The sequence below is a fragment of the Podarcis liolepis genome (genome assembly GCF_965112155.1).
Source record: "Podarcis liolepis genome assembly, chromosome: 7".
Lineage (NCBI taxonomy): Eukaryota > Metazoa > Chordata > Lepidosauria > Squamata > Lacertidae > Podarcis > Podarcis liolepis.
Genome location: NC_139561.1, coordinates 75186469 through 75199150, shown reverse-complemented (window position 1 = coordinate 75199150; position 12682 = coordinate 75186469). Strand labels below are relative to the sequence as shown.

The following is a 12682-nucleotide window of genomic DNA, read 5'->3' as shown; positions in this document are numbered from 1 at the left end:
CTACAAATCCCATCATTCCTGGCCACTAGCTCTGCTGGCTGGGGATGATGGGAACTGGAGTTCAGCAGCTGGAGGACCAAATATTCCCCTCCACAGGCTGGATCTATGCTAGCAGACAACCAGCCAGCAGCCACAGCAGAGAAGTGCATGCTGACTCCACTACTGCAACATTATCCCAAATGCCACTGATGATAATGATAATGATAATGATTCCCTGCTGGAGGAGTTCGTAGCTTCTGCCTACCCCTCCTTGCTTATGGGTATCTCATTAAAGGAATCCACGAGGAGTTGCTTCTGTCCGACGCCTAGACAGAGGCCAGGGCCATATAACTCCTCCAGGGGGATCCCTTGGGGGGAGTGGTGTTCCCCTATTTGATGTAGGTCATAGGCCTCCCCCATTTGTGGTTTCCCCTTAGATACACTCCCAGCAGATGGGCTGGAAATAATTAAATGGATTTACCCAATAGCTTTGCCAAACCTTTCACAACTGTATCAAATAGTTGTGGCCTATTTCAACCCCCAAAACCCCCTTTCTTCTGCTGTCTTGCCTGCTTATTTCATCACATAGAGAGTGACTGGGTCATGGGGCTTTGGCATCCAACAGGAATCTTTGTTGGCTAACACAGAGGCGACTGTTTCTCAACTTCTCAGGAGGACCACCCACTTCTGCATGCACGCAATGTTTTGCATTTTTCCACTAATCCGTTGCTTCTCTCTTTTTCTGCACAGACACGCGAAGCAAATACCACTGAAAACAGCTTGGCTGCTCAGCAAAACTCTCACTTGACACCCCTCTTGGCTCAAACAGCTCTCCTGGTAGGGATTGGATTCCTAACTCTGTATCTTTCCTTGCTGTTCCTCTCTGATCTTTGCTCAGTAGCTGACATTTCCTGAAGATGCATTGCACAGCATTAATATCTGAAAAGATGGACCAGTTATCCTGGTCTGATGCCATGCCTTTTGAATCCTTCTGTTGGTGCAGGCTGGTACACATTGCTTGCTCACCCTGCGATTTCCGTATAACATTAAAAATACATTAAAACATTAGTCTTTTAAAACTTCTCTAAACAGGGCTGCCTTCAGATGTCTTCTAAAAGTCAGATAGTTATTTATTTCCTTGACATCTGATGGGAGGACATTCCACAGGGTGGGCGCCACTACTGAGAAGGCCCTCTGCCTGGTTCCCTGTGGCTTCACTTCTCAAAGTGAGAGAACCACCAAAAGGCCCTTGGTGCTGGACAGTGTCCAGGCTGAACAATGGGTGGGGAAACATTCCTTCAGGTATACTGGGCCTGAACCCTTTGAATTGTGCTCAGAAACGTACTGGGAGCCAATGTAGGTCTTTCAAGACCAGTGTTATGTGATCTCGGCAGCCACTCCCGGTCACTAGTCTAGCTGCTGCATTATGGATTAGTTGTAGTTTCCGGGTCACCTTCAAAGGTAGCCCCACGTAGAGCGCATTGCAGTAGTCCAAGTGGGAGATAACCAGAGCATGCACAACTCTGGCGAGACAGTCTGTGGGCAGGTAGGGTCTCAGCCTGCATACAAGATGGAGCTGGTAGACAGCTGCCCTGAACACAGAATGGACCTGCACCTCCATGGACAGCTGTGAGTCCAAAATGACTCCCAGGCTGCGCAGCTGGTCCTTCATGGGCACATTTACCCCATTCAGGACCAGGGAGTCCTCCACACCCACTCGCCCTCGTCCCCCCAAAAACAGTACTTCTGTCTTGTCAGGATTCAACCTCAATCTGGTAGCCGCCATCCATCCTCCAATGGCCTCGAGACACGCACATAGGACCTTCACCACCTTCACTGGTTCCGATTTGAAAGAGAGGCAGAGCTGGGTATCATCCGCATATTGATGGACACCCAGCCAAACCCCCTGATGATCTCTCCTAGCGGCTGCATGTAGATGTTAAAAAGCATGGGGGAGAGGATGGAACCCTGAGGTTTGATGAACAGCAGAAGACTGTAAGAACTTCAAAACACTGTCTTTCAGGCAACTTCAGGGGAATCATAATTGTAAAGCTGACCAAAGGTCATCAGGTCAAATCAAATCCCCTGCAATGCAGGAACCACAGCTAAATGATCCCTGACAGATGGCCACATAACCTCTGTCTGAAAACCTCCAACGAAGGAGAATCCACCACCTTTCAAGATAGTTCACTGTCAAACAGCTCTTACTATCAGAAAGTTCTTCCTAATGTTCAGTCGGAATCTCCTTTCTTATAACTTCAATCCTTTCTTGCAATTTGAATCCTCTGGAGGAGCAGAAAACAATCTTGCTGTGTTTTCCATATGACAGTCCTTCAGACACTTGAAGATGGCTATCAGTCTTCTCTTCTCCAGGTGTGTCCTGACCCTTTGTGATCATTGGAGAAGCTTCAGCCAATCACTGTCCGCAGTTTCATCACCATGAAATGTCAAGAGAGAGTGAATTTCAAGCTAGAAGTTTCTTTTTTCTCTCTCCTAATGCAAAATATCACCAGGATCACACCTGGGAAGGGAAGAGCTCAACCTCTTCCATTCCTGCCTGCATGCTACTGTCACCCTTGATATTGTCCCCAGGCCCTGTTTTTTTAAAAAATTTAAAAAAAAAACCAGACATGACTGCAAACCATTCAATTAAAGAAATGTCTAGTTTGGCTCCAAGATGCATACCGAGATGTGCAAGGCATTTTTATTTGCTCCAGTAAATTTCCAATTCTGCACCAGCTGAACAACTCGACTCTCTTTGCTTTGCTTTCATTTTGTTGATGCTGTTATTTTTCGCTGCCAACAAGGGAAGACTTGCCTCAACCGTATGCTAACCCAGTTCTAACTACTCAGGGAACCCCTCCAGACTAGTGGTGGTGCTGGGGTTTGTGAGTATATTCTGCAATATGTGTCTGACACTATAGCAGTGGTGGGTTCACACTGAACCATCCACTCTGCTGCTCCAGGAGGAAAACTCAAATCAGGACAATGGTGCAGGGAACAAAGGGTTAATCCCCCCCTTCCCTTCCCCAGTATTGTGGCCCTGATTTGAATTTGTCAAGTCCATGGGTCTGATGGGAGCAGCATCTGGAGGACCACAGCTCCCCTAGCCCTGGTTTAAATGAAGGGATGGAAGTACTCTGTCTCAAATGCACAGGTGAGACATACCTGGGAGGGCTAGCTAGCAAGACAGGAATAATATCCCGAATGGCCTAGATGGAGTGGGAAACTGGGCAGAAACTAAAATGAAATTCATCAGAGACCAATGCATTTAGGTATCAAGAAAAAATTAAATGCCCATGAGTCAGCAACGCAATGCGGCTTGGAAGGTTAATGTGGTTTTTGGCTGGATTCCACTTCATTCGTTTCAAAAGAAAACACCATGAAAATGGAGGGGTGGGGGAAACATAATCAATTACATATCATTTGCCGTTTGCAAGCACAAGAGAGAACGCTTGTCATATTTGTTGCCTTGATTCCCCTTCCAGGCTTGTTTTATATATTGCATAGGGCAAGGTTTTTAATTTTATACATAATTCTTATGTATATTATTATGCTATTTTATTCCGTTTGGCCACAACCTGTATTTGGCTGCCTTAGGAGTACATTTGAAATCTGAATCCCGTTAGATGCTGAATCCAAAGGATTGTCCTCTCAGTGTTTTCTATTGCAGAGTCAATTACGGTAATACAGGAAACGCTGGAGAGGTTTAAGAAACATCTAATGATCAGGAATAAACAGAGGCTCTGAAAGGGGACCTGGTGGCCTCCTTAGACTGTCAGTGATGTTGCCTGCACCCCAGTCTCCAAGTGGTGAGAGATTCCAGGAATTCCAAGCACTTTTCCCCGGGTTTGGTTTCCTTGGAATGACAGTCAGTGGAGACTGTGGTGTCTTTAGGATATATGGTTTTATTGAGTCGTGTGTGTGTGTGTGTGTGTGTGTGTGTGTGTGCGCGTAGGGCTCACAGCATTAATACTCCAATGGGCCTTGCCTCCCCATTCGCTTTCCATGGAACCCCGCACCCCAGGCTACCACTTTGGGATTCAGCCTACAGACAAGGCCAAGCACCTCTGTGTCTGCTTTCAGTTCCCAGCATCAGCCCAACTCACTCCTGAAACTAACCCCCAACCAGCGGCAGAGCATATGCCCACACTGCCTAGGGTGGGTGCACTCCCGAGGGGTGCTGGGGGCAGAGGGTGCCCTCCCAGGGGCAGGAGAGCCGCTCAGATGCATGGAGTGGCATGCGCACCCTACAGCTGGGGGCAGAGCGAGCCGCCAATGGTGAACATTCAGCGCGCCACCCACCCGCAACTCCCAAATGAAGGAGGAAGGCGAAAATGCCGCCGGCAAAGCAGCACAGCTCCTCCCACACACCTCCAACGGCTCAAGGTAGGCTTGGGAAATGTGGGCAGACAGCTGGAGGAGACTCTTGAGAGTCCCACGGACTGCAAGAAGATCAAACCTATCCATTCTGAAGGAAATCAGCCCTGAGTGCTCACTGGAAGGACAGATCATGAAGCTGAGGCTCCAATACTTTGGCCACCTCATGAGAAGAGAAGACTCCCTGGAAAAGACCCTGATGTTGGGGAAGATGGAGGGCACAAGGAGAAGGGGACGACAGAGGACGAGATGGTTGGACAGTGTTCTCGAAGCTACGAACATGAGTTTGACCAAACTGCGGGAGGCAGTGGAAGACAGGAGTACCTGGCGTACTCTTGTCCATGGGTCACAAAGAGTCGGACACAACTAAATGACTAAACAACAACAAAGCGCGCCAAATGTCACTCCCCTTAGTGAAGGCACCCGGTGCAGACCACCCCCACTGCACCCGCCTTCATCTGCCCCTGCCCCCAACACCAGTATATTGTTCTTCCTAGGATGATGTGACTTCCAGCCAGTTGAGGTGGGGAAAAGCCGCCACCACCCTCTTCCTAGATGCATCTTCAGTTGTCAATGTGGCCACACAATTCCCTCTTTCAGATGGTGGTGATGCTACTTAGCAGGACTGGCTCTGGCTGTTAGCTATGGGGTTCATCCATGCTTCCACTTGTCCTGTGCCTGGAAAGCAAGCTCTGAGCAGTCTTCCCCCTTGCCACCGTCCTTTTCAGACAAAACCCCCCTCTTAAGCGCTAAATCAGAGCAAACGTCAATGCAAGAAAACCTGAATTTGCTGTGTGCTCTCCTTGAGCCCTAAAGAGTGGTTTTCCCCAAGGAATAAATGATCACCGGTGTGATGGCCTGGGATTCCGATTCGGAGGATGAAACAGAGGAATCCCAGCCTGCACAAGAGTCCCCGCCTCCAGGGCCGGCTGAACTGGGGCAAGGCCTAGATGCTGAAGAACCTGCACCTGTGGCAGTGCATCAGGAGCTGGCCCCAGGTGAAACCCTTCTGGCCCCAGAGAGGCTTGACGACTCAGTGGCCACAGGTGAGCCTCCTCCAGGGCCCAGTAACCCTTCGGCCTCTCCTGATCTGCAGAGGCTTAGGGCAGAGAGGCGAAGGGAACTGGTTGCCCCCAGGAGGAGTGCTCGCCTTAAGGCCAGAGGAGGCGGGGCTCCTGGGGGTCGGGACCGCCCCTGACCTTAGAAGAGGATAAAAGCCCAGTCAGCCCGGCCCCAGGTTGCGGGAGCAACGTCGTTGTTGGCTTCGGACCTGCCTGTGTTCCTGATCCCTGCTCGGCCTCCTGTTCCTGACTATACGGTACTCCTGTTCCCTGCTCGGCCTCCTGTTCCCGACCATCCGGTGTTCCTGCTCCCTGCACAGCCTCTTGTTCCAGCGTTCCTGTTCCCCGCCCGGCTCTCTGCCTCGGACCTTGCCCCTCTTCGTGTGGACTCTGCTACACCCAAGGTACCTTACCCCCGGGACCAGCACAACCGGGGAGATGCATAACCACTTTGCAAGCAAATCAGCATCACTGCACACTGCTGTCTAATCTTCCCGCAAACAAATCAAGACAAATACTCATAGACTAACCTCTGCATAACCCAATCAGGATGAATGCTCAAGAAACACCTGCAGGAGCTCAAGGAATAGATTCCTGTTCTTATTTTCAGCTGTAAAATGGGGAAGAGTGTGTTTGTATCTATGTATGAAGGAGCCCATCCGTTCACAGTGCCCTACTTCAATAAGTCTTCACCCATATCACAGTACGTGAGTCTGTCTCTCTGTCTTTGTGGGTTGCTTGTTCTCTGCCTTATTCCACCCACACATCCGCCTAGGCTCCGAGACACCATGAAGTCATCCTGTCCGAGAGCCAGGGCAATCAGTAAATCGTTCATTAAGCAGACGGGCAGACCAACCAGCATTATAAGGCAAGAGTCCAGCCATAGAGAAGATTCAGAGGGATTGGTTGGGTGCCACGAGAGGAGGAAGGCAAAAGGCACAGAGAGGATTGGAGGAGGTGAGAAGAAGAGAAGAAGATACCCAGCAGCAAGTCGGGGTGGCCAGCAAGGAGGAACGTGAAGAACTGAGAAAGGCAGAGAAACTGTACTTGGAGAACTGGGAAGAGCTGGAGGGGAAAGAGGGCAATAGACTGGCAAAATGAGTGACCCAAACTATGAGAAGAAGTCCAGCAACTGGCCTGACCCTCAGGCTCCACCACCTTTCTCTGAAAACCAGCCCTTTGAGTCAGAGGCTGATCCGCTGGCACCTCCTGGTCAGCCTCCACCTGCCCCGGGCTATGGGTCAGCTCCCTCTATGCCACCTCTTTACCAAGCTTATTATGGCCCACCAGATTCAGGAGGCTACCAAGGTTCGGATCAAACCCCGCAGGCCATCTTCATTGTGCCTCCTCAGCCCACCAATGAGCCTGATCACCTGTACTACTCTATCTTCACCATGCTATGCTGCTGCCTACCTCTGGGCATCGCTGCCTTGATTTTCTCTATAAAGGTGAGAAACAAGAGAGGGAAAGTGAATGTGGGAGGGCATTATGCAGTGCTAGAATACAAGGGAGCAGAGATGGCATGCCCCACTTAACTTTTGCCTCTTGAGAACTGTGTATTAGGAGACTTCAGGGCTTGCACTGGTTGGGCCAAAACTGGTGCTCTGGGTGGAAGAGTCGAAGCTTGTGGCTTTCACTATGAGCCCTTTCCCCACAATGTCAAGGACTGTTGTGTTGTGCTACAGGCTGGGGAGTCAATGAAGGCGAAAGCACTATAATGCACAGAGTGGGTGGTGTTTGCAGACAGAGCAGGCTTGCGAAGGTGCATGTTTACTCTTCCAGAGTAGCTTCTGGAGGAGCAGGAAATCAGAAAGAGAGTCTCCTGGCAACTTAAAGATGAACAGGTGGGTATGGGTTGGTGGCGTCCATTTTCGTGGACTAGACCGCAGTAGTCTTCAACCTTGGGTCCCCAGATGTCGTTGGACTACAACTCCCATCAACCACAGCCAGCTTAGTCAATGGTCAAGGATGATGGGAACTGTAATCCACCAATATATGGGCACCTAAGGTTGAAGAGCAATGAACTAGAGCCTCCTTCCAAGTTTAGGCTGGGCCACCACTAAATTCTAACATCTAAGCGTTCTTTTGGGTGGTAGCTTTGCCTGAGTTTTGCTGATATGGATGGAGTCGTTTACTGCAGCTGGGAATCAGCTGGCCGAATCAGATGCCCATTTCCCCAAGTGGTGGTGGAGTGGTGGATTGCAGCTGCTGTGCACTGAACAACCTGAACATCCTTTCAAAACAGTAACAAAAATTGCACCCTTTCCTTCCATCTTTGCAGCAGCGGCTGGTTGGTTCTCCACTTAGCATCATGTTATAGATGATTCGTAAGACATCTGAAAGCAGTCCTGTATCAGCATGTTTTTAATGTTTGGCGTTTTTATATGAGTTGGCTGGGGCAGCCCAGCCAAATGGGTAAGGTGGTATTATTATTATTATTATTATTATTATTATTATTATTATTATTACTCCTGCTGCTGCTGCCACCACCAAATAACCTAATGCAGACTGTGGAACATTATCACTTAATATGTGTCTGTGTTGCCCTACTGGGGTTCAAAGGAATAGCGGCTGGGTATTGCAACTGATAGGAAGAACAAAATCTTAACCTATGCTGCACTGCAGAGCAAATAGATCGACACAATGGAAGGAACTTTTAATCACAAGACCCTTACCTTGATAGTCCTTGGAAACAGATAGCAGATGGCCTGTTTGAACTGGTAAATCAACGCTGGTTGTAGAAGCATAGCGCCTTGACTGATATTACTAGCAGTAGCATTGTTGCACAACTGATGGGTATGTTTGATCATTGTGGCAATCCAGATAAGCTTGTGGCTGATGGTGCAACCAAGTTTGTGGCGGCATAAATCTCAGCCGTTTCAAACTGATGTGACTTGGGGGGGGGAGGAGTTGCCTCTTCAGATTATCCGGCCAAGCAAAGTCAGGAGCCTTTTTTTTATAACTGGCAAACTTCAGTAACCCCATTTACAACTGGAATAGTGGGTTGATATCATACTTGGAGAATAAAAGGCACAGCAGACTCGGGGGAGGATTAATTAATTAGATAATCCATACATCGTGTAATAAAAAATTTAAGGTCTTATATATATAATAAATGTTCATGAATGTACCAACCAAGCACGTACATAGATATGTGGACCACATGTCTGGAGCAGAACAGGAAGACCGACCTGAAACCATTTTGACTCCCAAACTGACCAAATGTTTTCTCTGCAAGGAGGGAGGGGGTGAGGGAGCCTCTCCATTGTCTCAAGAATTGGGTAATCACCATCTCAAAGGAATGGGCAGACAACCAGGAAAGGCAATCAGATAAGGCAGACAGGAAAAACAACAACATTCAAATTTCTGCTGTAGACCGCCTTTTCTGTGATGTAGGCATGAGGTTTTTTGGGGGGTGGTCTTGGGTTACACCCCTTCTGTGATGTATGTATGATGTATGGAGCGGTGGTCTTGAGCTCTAGGGCAGAGAACTTAAAATGTCTATATAAGGGCAGGCACACCTTTTCTCTGGGTCCTCCTCCTTTCCTGCATGTGAGGGGAGCACCCTGTTGCAACAGCTTTAATAAAGATCAGGCTTACTAGCTGCTTTGCTTCTCAATATTCTCTGGTTGGCCTCTGTTATTTTCTCCTACCGATAGGGAACTCACTTAAGGACTCTATACAAGCTCTTGGATACCCCGTAAGGGAAGAAGGGCAGATTATGTTTACAACACATTATTACTCTGAATAAGTCAATAATGTCCAAATTGCTGATGAATAGATCTCATGAGTGTGCAGACTGTGTTTGCAGAAACCCAAAGGAGTTTCCAATTCTGAGACTCAGTCAGAGCATACAGCCCAAGCTCTGAGTCTTGTTGTGCTCTGCTCGCTTCCAGTCTTAAACCATCTGGTTAGGAACATAGGAAACTGCCTTGTCCGAGTCAGACCATTGGTTTATCCAGCTCAGTATTCCCAATACTGACTGCCAGAGGCTCTCCAGGGTTTCAGGGTCTATCACAGCCCCACCTGGAGATGCCAGGGACTGGACCTGGGACCTTCTGTATGCCAAGCAGATGCACTGCCATGGAGCAATGACTCTTCCCCTAAATTATTGGTAGGTGCAAATTATTATTAATTGTGATTCTGTTTGTGATTACCAGTGGCGTAGCGTGGGGGGTGCAGGGGGGGCCGGCCGCACCGGGCGCAACATCTGGGGGTTAGGGTTAGGGGGCGCAAATCCACAGGTTAAGGGGCGCAAATCCACGGGTTAGGGGGCGCAAATTACTTGCCTTGCCCCGGGTGCTGACAATCCACGCTACGCCACTGGTGATTACTACTACTACCAGGGCTGGATTGAGATTTGATGAGGCCCTAAGCTACTGAAGGTAATAGGGCCCTTTCTATGTCCAGCTGTCCTTTGTCAACAACAAATTGTTGCTGTTTTTTTGCGTAGAATATATGCTATATGGTAATTTATGGACCTCATAGGTCTCTAAAGCCATTTGCACCTGTTGCCATGCAACCAGTCCGTGCAGAATGTAGGCACTCTATATATAGAAATGAGCAAACCAGTGATATTTTAGGGAGCAGGCTAGCAGGCGGGGCTCATTACTTACATCATAGGAGCCTACACAAAACAAAACACTGTTGCTGTATGCAGGTTTTATTGCATTTGTTTTTTATCTTATATTTTGAAAATGTACATCCAGGTTGTTGTTTTCTTTAATGGGGGGGGGCGGGTCAAGAGAGTGGGGCCCTAAGCTATAGCTTGTTTAGCTACAACTATAATTTATTTTATTATGTGCTTTTTACCCTAAGGTCTTGGAATGGGTTACAACAATGAAAGCACAATGTTAAGAACAGTTTAAAACATCTCCGACATCTCTTGTTGGAGATGTAGATTAAATGAAGGAGATCACATACATATCTTTTGGAACTGCTCTCAGATAGAAATATTCTGGAAATCCATGCATGTCCATATCCATTTCCAATACGTTAGGATATCATATGCCCTTGGAACCTAAAACATCCCCGCTTGGTTATCTAAATGATGCTATTCTGGGAAACGATCAAGAAATAGTGTTCCACCTTATAACTGCTGCTAAGATTATAACAGCTAAAAACTGTGAGGGAAGCAGATCTGCTACTGCAATCTGAATGGATCGAGATAGTAACTATGATTAAGCTAACTAATTCTAAAAGAATTAGTCTGCCAGTTGTTTGGACATTACCAGGATTTCAAAGGCAGAATTGATGTCCCGTGGGGTGGGGTGGGGATTTCCGAAATACAGAGCTTTGTCCTGGGATCTTAGGTAAGTCAGTCACATTTATTTCCTTTAAAAGGCTCAACAGTTTTGGGGGGTATCCTTTTTTGAAATATGGGAACCCGATAAACCAGCCTACAGGTTTATGGAAACATTACAAAAGATATGTTTTGGAACAGCAAGTTCATATAATCACAAAGATAATTTGTTGGCTATTGGTTAGTGCCTCACAGCCTGAGACAAAAGGATTGTTTGCTAGCTACCAAGCCATTCCTGCATTCCGGACAAGGTCTCTAGTTGCATTTTTTTCATGGGTTTTCTCTCTTCTTCCCCAGACTCGCGATGCCAACCTTGTTGGAAACGGAACAGTCGCTCGGCAGCATTCCCGGACAGCGCAGCTCTTGTCCCACCTGGCAGTCGGAGCGGGGCTCATATTCATATGTCTGTATATAATCTTAACTGTGATTATGTTTAAGGCAAGAAGTTATGAGCTACAAAACCCTTGAAGATGTGTGACACGGCGTGCATATCCTAAAAGTTCTCCCCTTCTCTCCATCCTACCCTCACACACAGAGAAATTCTCCTCTGATGTCATGCCCTTTTGAATCGGTCCCCCCAAAAAGGAAAAAAGAGATGTGCTACAGGCTGGTTCTCACACACACACACACACACACACACACACACACACACACACCATGAAATGTCTATGCGCTTCACTCAAGGACCAACAGAAGATGTGAACTGCATAGGACTGCATTTGAGGTGATATCAGGTGATATGAATTTTCTTTCTGGTAGATTTAGTGGGGGGGGGCTTTGCACATCAAGAGATGGGTACTGTGTGTGATCCAGCTGCACAATAACACAAAGATCCCAAACCAAAATAGGAAGAGGAAAACTGATCCCCCCCCCACCCAATTTCCTTCCCATTTCAGATTTCTTTCTTTGGACTACCAGTCTTCCTCGTTTTCTCCTGGGCTCTTCCCAGTCTTTCTGCCAAAGCTCCCCATTGATCTCCCATTCAGGTTCTCCAGTATTTCACAGGCAAAAGCTGGGACATGCAGCTGCCCGTCACCTGAAATCTCATACCACAAATTGATGCTCTCTTGCCCCGTTACGCAGGACTTTGTTTCAGTGGCGGCTGCTCCATTGGTGTGAGTGAAGCAGTGCCCCCCTAACCATAGTCTGCCCTTGGCCAGTACCCACCTGCCTGCCTTGCTACTTACATCCAGCCAAGGGGGTTGGGTTTATTATTGGCTCTCTCCCCTATTAACCTCAGCATTGCTCTTGTATGGGGAGGATGGAGCAGGCAAAACTAGAATTAGTTGGCTCTGCCTCGCATTAGCTGTGGCTCTGCCTGTCGTTGCCTCTGGTGCCCCCTGCTGTTGAACTCCCTGCCGCCCACCCTATCAGCCCCAATGGGCAGCAGCCCTTTGCTTTGTTTTGTTGGCCCCGGTGTTCATTAAGGCTGCTGTAGCATGTTTTCAATGCGTAGAAGCTGGTTGTGCTTTCGGTGAAAATATATGCTAGATGGACAAATTTGCTTTAAAGATTCATGATCAGCCTCGTCGCCAGCATGTGACTTGGAAGGCCGTGTGCACTACATAATCAGGTGCCTTAATGTCTGTACTTGTGAGCTCCGCTCATCCTCCTCTCCTTGGATGCAATTGTCTTGTGAGAATGTTTTGTAAGCTGCTTTGAGAGCCACTGTGGGCAATGTAGATAAATCTTGAAAGTGTGAGAGATAAACCATTGCGACTCTCCCAAGGTCATGTCTTCAGCTTTGTTCCTAAGGCTTTGTAAAAGTTTAAAAATAAAAATAAAAAAGAACAGAAAAATAATACAGAGTGACATCAAACGAATGTTGTAAGTAGGACAGGGGATCTTCTGGTCCTAATCTTGTAGCCCCAGGACTGAGGAACCTCAGGCTTACAGACCAAATGCGGCCCTCTAAACCTCCCAAGGTGGCCCTTGGGACTCTTCCCACACCTCACCCAGC

At 47.9% G+C, this 12682-nt stretch overlaps 1 long non-coding RNA gene across 1 annotated transcript; it reads left to right on the top strand.

The window, feature by feature from the left end:
• The first annotated feature begins 6330 nt into the window (after nucleotides 1–6330).
• On the top strand, nucleotides 6331–11297 carry LOC310712376. The gene is made up of 2 exons (XR_014528865.1): nucleotides 6331–6868; nucleotides 11020–11297. It is a non-coding gene; the product is annotated as an uncharacterized lncRNA (long non-coding RNA).
• Nucleotides 11298–12682: the final 1385 nt, after the last annotated feature.